We start from the raw sequence: 10,851 nt of genomic DNA, 5'->3' as shown, positions 1-10,851 counted from the left end.
ATCTGGAAAAGATTGGACTTTCCTCTAAGCTTCCATAGCACTTTTTACATATCTCTCTTACTGAACTATCATCTATATTATGGTTATTTGTACATATGCCTTATCTACTAATTTATAAGTTCCTTGAGGACAGGATACTGTCTGATTTTTTTTTCTCTCCTGCAGCTTCTAACATTGCAAGAAAACAAGTATATATTAAGTGCTTGTTATGTGCCATAGATTGAATATAGGAAATGTTCACTAAATATGTTGAATAAATAAATGAATATATAGATGAATGGATGGATTCAAAAGAAGGAAATACTAACTTGACATTTTAAAAAACCTTTTCCTAACTTCATATGATATAGGCTCCTTTCAACTCCCATTAAGGATAGTCATATTCTTCTTCCCAATAAGAAACAGAAAAACCACTGATAAGAAAATAACTATGGGCAGTTGTATCTTCATAATTTTATATTTTCTTTCAAGCAAATTAGCAGTTCAACTGATATAGATTTTGACAGAATTTTTTAGACAAAAAGGAAATAATCTTAGCCAGCTTCCTTGGCTGAAAAATATACTTGCTTCCCTCCAAGCAGCAGCAAGAAGGGAGAGGAAATAAAATGAAAAAAGAAGGCATCTACAGAATGTGGTTTTCTTTCATCTGGCCTTTCATTCATTTCTGCACGCTGACCAATATGACAACAGGAGAGTGTTTAACTGATGACTTAAATAGCTTTCCCTCCACTTATTATTCAGGAAATCACCTAAGCTGAGCTCTCCATGTTCTCACTGCATTTGAGTATAATTCATACACACACACAACAGCCATTTAAACTGCCATTGCTTGATCTGAATGGACTGTTGGCTCTGAAACTGAGAAACTATTCCTTGGGTGAGATATCAATAGAGCAAGGAAATTGTCTCTGTCTCTGGGTCTGTTACCAGGGCTTCCTCCTTTCAAGGCTAGCAGCAGACATACTATAAAAAAAACATTTCTCTGTTCTCCCCTCATTGTTTCTTCTCATTAGAAACAAGAAACTGCAAAAGAACATTCATTATTTGTATTTGGCAAGAAGGCCAACAGCCAGAACTAAGATTCAATAGGCATGGAACTAAGAGTCTAAAAGACTTAGAAACTATAAATTGAATTCACAATATATATTAGCTTTATTTATATAATATATATTGTTAAAATCCTCAATTCTGATTAATATCAAGATTAGCTAGCTGATCGTAATAGTATTTTTTTTAAATCTCAGAGAATGTTTAGTTTTAGTATAATAAACCAAATTTTCAAAAAAAATTGTTGTCAGAAACAAATATTTGAGACCACCCAAGTGTCAGATTGAATCTCTCTAAGCCCAGTCAATGAGTAGATGATCCTGTTACTTTGAAGAGTTAGTGTTTAGCAAGTTATTATATCTAATGTTAGATTTAGCCTCTTAAATTGGCAATGAATATCAAAGTTTTAAATATTAACCATAGCATAAAGAATACTAAAGACCCTGGAAACCTTGTTCTACTTCTGGATAAGCTGTTAGTCAAATATGTGACCTTGGGCAAGCAACATAATCCCTCATAGGATCTATGACTATATTCATCATATATGTATGTTACCAGGTGCCTTGAAAAAAACAGCTCCTTATCATCATGATCAAGTAACTACTAAATTTTCAGCATACTGTATCTCATCCATAGCATTACTTCACATAATAAATATATGTGACCAGAAGTGTTATTACATAAAGAAAATATGAACCTTAAAGCCTCATTCATAAAATACTTGATGATAAATCTATACTGATAGGTCTGTTGTGGGCAGAGGGCAAAAAGCAGTTGTTTAAGCGCTTTCTATGTGCCAAATACTGCGCTAAATAGTATCTCATTTATAGACAATACCAGATTTGGGAAGTTTTTTGAAATATTATATCCTGGCTCTTTCTGTTCACAACTTTGTTATTCTATTAATTCTCGATTTTGCTTCTTTAGGTTGTTGTCCAGGTAAATTGATACTCCTTTGAGATATCTTATGTTTTCTTTTTTTTTTCTTTTTTGTGGTTTCATGGAGATATTAATTTCTGCTTGGTCCACTCTAATTTTTAGTCTTAATCAAGGTTTTGTATCTCTTGTCAGTGGTTAATTCTTCTTCCAAGGTTTTTTCTTCCTTTCTAGTTCTTTACTCAGGTTCTCATTTTATTTATATCATGTTTAACTCTTTAAAAAATTTTACTTCATGTTTTCCAGTAATTCTGATTGATAACTGTGAACAAGATATGCTATTCTTTGAGACTTGTTCATATATGTTTTAGAATTACTCACTTGAATCCCTAAGTGTCCTTGTCTGCATAATAATTCTTTATCATCTGTATCTTTTCAGGGCAGAAGTAGCATACTTATGGTTCCAATTTTATATCCTGATATGGACATTTGTGTTAAAGTCAACCTCTGCATACTTCAGGTGGGAATTTTGGTTCTATTGCAATATCTTGGGTTTTGTTGCTACATGCTCTAAATATTGAGTTTGCTATTCTTCAAGGATCTCAGGGGCTAGTTCAGATCAGGAAACTAAAACCTTGAAGCAGGCCATAAGTGATCTCATAAGGGTCACAGTATGATTGCTACTTCCCTGGTCTTTCCCAGGAGTAACATAACTACAGGCTTCAGTTTAGGAAACCAATGGTAAACATTGCAGACTCTACTCCCAATCAACCAATTGAAATCTTCAGATTCCAAGTCAAAGCTCTACATTGATAACTGGTCAACAATTCTTGTTCTCATCACTTCCCTAGAATTCCATTCCAAACCCTGCCACTTCATTGCCCTATAATCAATAATAAATCACCTTTCCACTCTCTTTGTAATCACTGATAAAAATAGAGGTAGCATTAATTTTATTACCTGCTTCACTAAGGTTTTAGAATAATATAATAAAATTTCATTTTGCAAATATTTACTATTATGTGCAAAACAATAAGGACTTAAATGAGTGAAATAATCTATCTTCAAGGACTATGGTTATTTCCCCTACTTCAAAATATTAACAGTATCTTAATACATTTCTTTGGTGTGGTTGCCTGTAATGAAGACTTAGCCGCTCAGTGAGTGACATTATGGAAGCCCAAAAGACCTCAACAAAGTAGAGATAGCTGCTAAACACCTAGTAAGGCTTAGGTGAAAGTCAGGCTGAAGATCCTACAATATCTCACCACTTACAATGGACCCTGACCTTTACAGCAGAATAGCAGGTATCCTTGCTTTGCAGACCTTACTGAGGATCAAATTCTTTCTTTGAGAGCTTGAAAGACACCATTGCTCTAGCCTCTTCCCTTTTGGAATTAGGAAATTGTCCCCCCAAATCCAGGAAGAATAACATGTTCTGATAGCAGTTCATGGCAGTAGTCTTGGAAGGATCATCAAACATCTTGAGGGTCTGTCTGAAGAAAGTATCATGGAGCTGAATGTACTCACTATCATTCCCATTGAGTATGAGTTGGATAAGAATCTGAAACCCATCAAGCCCATCTAGTTCCTTGAGGATGAAGAGACCATGGGCAAAGACACAGAGTCTGTGTCAGCACAAGGCAAGGCCAAGAAGTAAAAAAAAGGCTATCAGTACAAGCCAGCAGTGGCCAGATCCTTCTCTTTTCACTAACCTTAGGGAACATAACACATAGCTGCAGGTGAAGAACTGGTAGTTCCTTTTCTCAATTCTTCCTCCCAATTTCAGACCAATTCCTTTCTTTTCTGCTGCCCCTCCCCTCAACCACATTAGTCAAAATGCCTTTTCAGTAGTTTGGCTCAATAAGGACCTGATTAGGGGTTATGGAATCATAGTAAGAAGAGACTAATGTAGAAAGTTGAAAGAAGCAATTGTTTCATTTCTTCCTATGAACTAGTTCTGCTAGTAGGAAAGCCTTCTCAGGGGTTATTGTAGGAAGTTACCTATAACCTGAGTGGTCATTTAACAAATTATAAAGTCTTATTTGGATGTTTCCTTTTTGAACAAGAAAAATGGATTAGGGAAATTGAGATTATGTCTTAATGTTTATTTGTTACATTTGCTTTCCTTCTAGACATTATTGGTGGCTTTTGAAATTAAACTGGTCCACATAGTAGTCATTAAAGATTTTAAGGCACATCAGATAAGGGGGAGTCCCTTGATTTCTAAGGGGTGGGCAAATAATTACCCATGCTCTGTTCTGTGGCAGTGAAATGTCCCTAGAGCATGTTGAAATGTGTTTCAGTGTCCCATTGCCTTCTACCTCGTGTCCAGCCACCTGGGTCCTCATTAATTTTAGCATAATTGTACTAACCCTGTTCTCCCTTAGTTTTTGTTGTTCCCTATAATAAAGGAGTAATGTGCTTTTTAAAAAGTGACAGAAGAGGGTCAGCTAGATGGTGCAGTGGATAGAATACCAACCCTGAAGTCAGAAGGACCTGAGTTCAAATCATACCTCAGACATTTAACACTTCCTAACTGTGTGACCCTGGGCAAGTCACTCAATCCCAATTACCTCAGCAAAAAAAAAAAAAAAAAAAAAAAAAAAAGTGACATAAGGTATCTGTGTGATGTAAGATCAGGAGGTAATGAGAAGAGGGAAGAGGGAATTCTCAGCAGATGGCCTAAATATTTGCAATTAAAACATGAAGTAAGGTTCTCAGCTAAGAAGGTGGTAGGAAGAGGAGTCATGAGATTTTTGAGGAATGAAGAAAAGATTTGTAAAATCTGCTGTAGTGGCAAAGATAGTCCATAGAGATGTGTTAAAGGATTTATTTACTCTAGAAAGGACCCAGTTGGAGATTATGTAACATTAATTTATAGTGGATTCTGTTGGCATGATTGTGCATCTGTGGTTGATGGCAATAAGATCAAGGGTGTGATCATTTCCATATATTGCTGAGGTTGGGTGGAGGAGTAGATCATGGGAAATAAATAAGTTGAGAAAATGAAAGGTGAGGGTAGTTGAGAGAATATCAATATGTAAGAAAGAGTATATTTAATAGAAAAACAGAAGTTGAGTAAATAAGAAAGATTATGAAACAGCCACTAAAAGTTTTGATGAAGGGAAGGGAGTACTCTAGAAGTCAGTAGACAATAGCCACCAGAATCTCAATAAGATCTTGGAAAGACAATGATTTTCCTGAATAGTTCAAAAAAGAAATAAGCATCTTGAAGTAAGATTAAAAGGGAATACATTTGTAGCTTGCATAACAGAAAAATGGCATAGAATAGAAAAATTCGAGTCCATGGAATTAAGTCTCTACAAAGAAGAGAAAGAAACAGCAACAAAATGGGAATACAAATATAGTAAAGTAAAAGGCACTTTGAAAGGCAGGAATAGAAATGTATTGATATTGGTTTTAATTGTATTGATTTTATTGGTATTAAAAGTATATATGATCTCTGTGCAAGGGAAATACCTTGATCTAATATATAAAGATATCTAAAAACAGCTTGACTTCCCAGAAAAATATGAGAAGTCAAAGTAATTTCAACAACATAATTCAGAAATAATAGAAAAAAAACTGTCTAAAATTTCTGATTACAGAAAAGAAAATATTGTTTGAAAATCTACAGATGACCTCTAGGAGGTAGCTGGCAGAGCAGTGAATAGATGCTGGAATTGGAATCAAAAAGACCAGAGTTCAAGTCTGGCCTCAGACACTTTCTTAATATATGATTCCTAGGCAAGTCACTTAATGTCTGCTTGCCTCAGTTTCCTTGACTGTAAAATCAGGCAGATTGCTATGAGGATTAAATAAGATAATGTTTTAAAGCACTTAGTACAGTGCCTGCCACATAGTAACAGCTACATAAATGTTTTCCCACTCCAGAAAAATACTATGATATTTCCAAGACATATAGTGCTTAAATTTTATAATACTAATGACAACAAATTCTATATTTGACATCATTGACCAAACAAAAGACTTTGAAATAAGAAAAAGGAAATTCAAATACCACAAGACCATTCTGAACCCACCATAAAACACAAAGGAATAAAATTATATATTCTAAAAAGAAAAGAAGTTCAAGATGCAACTCAAAATGGCAAATCCTGCAAATCTGAGATTAATCTCTAATAATAAAAGATGAATGTTCAGTAAAAATGAGGCATTTGAAACATTCTTATAAAGGTCCACTGACTTACTGGATTCACTGGATCTTTCTCATGCCATCAAGGTATTGTTTCATCATCCTTGACAATCCCTTCAGTCACTAACGGCCAATCAGAAGCAATTTTTTCATCCAAAGCACCCAACTGCTGACCAAGGCATACTTGGTCAGTCATAATCAAGCAGGAAACTTTTGTAAATATTCTGTGCAGCTTCCAGTTAACATGAATCTGTCTATATACATATATGTGATGTGCATTAAATATGTGTGTATATCTACTACATATACATGTATATGGGTACACACATATACATAGATATATGTATGTGTGCATATAGAAACATAGATACATACATATGTCCATATTGTCTCTCCCTATAGAATGCAAAGCTCCATAAAAATAGACAATTTTTTTCCTTGGTATCTCAAGCCACATCACAGTTACTGGCACATGATGTTTAGTAAATGTTTAATACCACACACATGTAGAATATCATAATGGAAAGAGTAATGAACTTAGGGGGAAAAAAAGGAAATACAGAATAGGTGACATTTGAAAGGTTGTGGATGTACCTCAGACAGCTCCCTGACCCTTTTCCATTAAGTCAGGAGAAGTTGTTCTCTGTACTGGGGAAAGGAGTTCTTATTCTGAAAAGCTTTCTATACTGCTAAAATCATATAATATTTGCATATATAATCCAGGCATATATACATAGCATTAGCATCCAAACTAAAGATGCCAAAGAATATCATTTTTTCCCCTAATGATAATAGGTATCTCTATTTCTAAGAATTGCTATCAGTATTATTTGTGAACTTGGTATGAATCTTCACTGAGCATTTCTCTAGAAGTGAAATTACTTATGTTTGGGGTGTGTACATGAATATTTGTGTATATATGTTCATGTTTGTGTGCATATGTGTGCCTCTGTATATGTGTATGTGTGTCTTGTCCTTTGCAATTGGAACACTGAAGTGATGATTCCAGGAAACGATTCTTTTTCTGGTGGCACTATTCTGTTAACTGTATTTCTCAGACTCAGTTATTTTATCACACTTCCCTCAGGACTCTGCCCTTAGCTTGGCTTCCAAGTAGAAGTAGCAATAAAACTCACTTTTTTACTTCAACTTTAAAATGCCAGCATATTTCAGGCATTCTATTCCTTTGTGGGGCTGAAGGAGGAGAAAAAGAACGCCTGGGGGAAGGGAATGAAGAGAAGAAGAAATAAAGGGAAAAGAAGGAAGAAAAACAGAAAAGTTGAATTTATAAATGAGATAAAGGGAAGGAGGAAAGAAGAAACTAAGAAATTGAAAGAAGAAGAAAGGGAAATGAGAGGAAATTAGGAGTAGAGTGAAGATGAAAGGAGATATCTGAAACAGTATACTCTTTAATGTTGGTTTCTCTTGGAATGAAAAAATAATTCGGTAAAAGCTAGCAAATCAACAAGTTTCAGTTTCAGGGCTTTTTGCTTTTGAACCTTATGTATCATCCAATAAGAGTTTCTGTCACACATAGATGATGCACTCTGTAAACAATTGTAAAGAAATCATACCCATGAGAAGAGATTTCTCAGAGCAACAGCCTTCCAGAAGAGCTCTCAACCAAGCTCAATGTTAAGCATCATCTCAGAGAGTGCTGAGGTGAGCTGATGGGCAATGAAGAGAAAAAACAATCTGTATTCATGCTGATATTCCTATCCTAAATTCCAGGATGTCAGATACTGATTTACAATGAGAAACATGCAAACATATTAGATATACCATTTTAAAACTTTAGCAAAGCAGAACCCAAGTTATGGGCCAACTTTATTGGGAAATAGAAGCTCCTTCAAAATACCCACCAGATATGCAAGGCTCTCAAGAAAACTCCTGCTAAGTCTTCTCTTCATTTTAATGGGATTTTGAAAGCATTGGTACTTACATACATATTCTTATACTGACTGATGAGGAAAGCACACACCAAAAATTAAGATAAAAATTCAAAACCAAAGCAAATTCTATAATTCAATAAGATCTATGAATGGCAGAGCCAGTGTTTCCCCTATCCATTTACTTATAATTAAGATCCTCTGTTATGTTATGAGTGCTAAAAATTGATAGGTTTAAATCTTCTCTTTTAACCCATAACCTCATTCTGATTTGAACATGTCCAAAAGGGTGGAGATGAGGAAAACAGAAAAATATCACTACTTCTGAATGATCAAATTTCAGTTAATAACTAGTTCTCTTTCTCTCTCTCTCTTTCTTTCTCTTTCTCTCTCTCTCTCTCTCTTCACTTCACTTTTCTTTCCTCTTTCCCTCCCCTTTTTTTCTCTCAGAACTAGAGTGCTCTCTTCAGCTTGTTAAGTTTAGCTCACTCCCACTGATAATTCACTGGAGATCATAATTTATGGACAATTGAAGCTTCAGAAACATCTCTTAGAAGGAATCGAGCACATCCATAGCAACAATTCTTCAGGGGAATATTAATCCCCGGCTTTATGTAGTGCTAAGTGTACAATAGTAATCAGAGCTTGAGTAGAAGCTGCTAATCATTGAGGGAAAAGGCTGTATAAAGAATTCATAATGGAATTAGCCTGCGGCAAACAAAGAAAGACAAAATTAAATCAGCCATCAAATTGCACCAAGGAATTTTAATTTACAGGTTAATGTAGGATTATGTAACTAATCACAGCTAACATTTTCAATGAACAACCAATAAAATTCTGCTCTTCCCCCCCCCCTCTCATCTTACTAATGGTATTCCAATAACATGCTTTTATTACCCTCTAATATGTTAGGAATGATTTTCAAAAATTCCAAAAATGTTCTAATTGGCAGAATCAACGGATAACAGTAGCTTTCAAGTAATCAGCCTAAGTGCCAAGCTGGATGATAGATGGCTGAGCCCAGTCCAGCCCATTGAAGTTCCTGTGAGCTCACATAAAATGGATTTACCTACCGATGGATCAGCTCTCAAGTAGATGCCTGCCTCTCATACCGTTCAGGGAGCTAAGAGGGTACAAAAGAACCTAAATTAAATATGTGAAACTAATTTGGAGTACTAAGTGTATCAGCTAATTCTAAATAAAACCACTGCTATAGATTTATACGTCAATATCATAGAAAGAGCCAATGACGTATGCACAAAGGATTGCTCTAACAGAGTTTTCGTGGTTTATAAATGTGAACATCATAAAAAGAAATCAGGTTTCTAGGATAAAAAGTTGATTAGCATTTCCCAAGAGGCAGAAAAAGAAAAAAAAAAAAGATATGTTGTCTCCTCCCTGGTTACATTTTTCTCTCAGTCCGTGCATGACAGAGAAAGAGACCCCTCCACACAGTTTGAAAAATTATTTGAAACCCCTTGCTCCACAAATATAAGTATATAAAAAGACAGCATAACTCTTTGCACATTGGCAAGGGGGAAACTCCAAAATTATGCCATACGCTTAAAAAGACATCAGTTTAATCAAAAAGATCTTTTCCCAACATATGGCAGAAGGAAAATTTTTATAAATGGGGTAAAGATTATGTTCATAAGCTTTACTTCACATGGGAAGAATGCTGGGAAGAAAGGCAGAGGCATTCTTCCTGCATATGTTTTTCTTGTTGAGAACAATGTGGGAAAGTCTCATTTTCCTTTAATCTAAATGTTCATTTTATGGAAGCAGCAACATTCGGCCCAGTTATTAGCAAAGGAGTTTTGTTGCTTTATAAAGTCTAATTTTAAGATGCGCACTTCCAAAAAAACATTATGGTGTCAATTGTACTACCCTTCAGCAATCCTGTAATAACTTTATTCAACCATTTCTAATTATAATTATATTTTCAATTCCTTTTAGCTATAGAAACTCTTTATCAATCAGAGCACAAGACAGAAAATTACTTTATTACAGCTACAGCTCGTTAGTCTGAGTGCTCTTAATGAAGCAGCCTCATAATCAGATGAAAATCATGCTGAAGAAAACTTGCATCATTAGTCTGGGCCTTAATTACCAAGAAATATAGTCACTAACAATGATATTCCATTTCATGATATGGTGCATGCACCTTCTACACTAGTTGCAATTAATAATTCCACAGACTGCTACAGAATCTTTCTATTTATTCATAACAATGGAGGGGGAAAAATTCTAAATTTAATTGAGCGGCTCAGATTGAGCTCTCTCTCCCTCTCTCTCTTTCAGATTAAAATGTCACAAGGCTAATATTCTATCTTACAATAATTCATCATTTTAATTACATATTTTATGTATGTGAAATGTCTTTTTCCTCTTTATAGTTGAGGTTGACATTTTGGGGGACACATGTAGGAAAAAGGTGTCGCCTGTTGTGAAGATGGCTGTTCTGACCCCCCAAGACCATGACTCACACGTGTGTGGAAGATATTTTTTTTAATGTCCCTGTCATTGAACTCAATCCACATTGCAATAAACTGCCAACATGAGCATGAGACATTCATTTAAATTAATGCCTTCTTTTCTGATAGGCCTGGAATGGTAGCATGGAGAGAATTCTAGGAGACAAGGGCTGTGTCACTGGGCTCTTTGTTAAGTGTGATTGATCACAAACAGAATCAGCAACTTTCCTTTGTGAGAGACCCTTTTCTTCAACCCCATTTCCTTTCACTCTTTTTCTGCCTTCCTCCCCTCACCAAGTTTAGTAGGCCTCTAGTCTCCATTCTTAGAAAGAATTTTCTATAGAGTAGGGGGCATTAGATCTCTTTACTTAGACATAATGGTTCAATGGAAAGATCACTGGTTGGG

The 10,851-nt window shown here is 35.2% G+C and overlaps 1 pseudogene; it reads left to right on the top strand.

Annotated features, from left to right (window-relative positions):
* The first annotated feature begins 3,046 nt into the window (after positions 1–3,046).
* On the top strand, positions 3,047–3,583 carry LOC127546474 (phosphoglycerate mutase 1-like; annotated as a pseudogene).
* Positions 3,584–10,851: the final 7,268 nt, after the last annotated feature.

The sequence above is a fragment of the Antechinus flavipes genome, chromosome 2, assembly GCF_016432865.1.
Source record: "Antechinus flavipes isolate AdamAnt ecotype Samford, QLD, Australia chromosome 2, AdamAnt_v2, whole genome shotgun sequence".
Lineage (NCBI taxonomy): Eukaryota > Metazoa > Chordata > Mammalia > Dasyuromorphia > Dasyuridae > Antechinus > Antechinus flavipes.
Note: the sequence above shows the minus strand (reverse complement) of the source record. Positions and strands in the feature narration are given on the sequence as shown.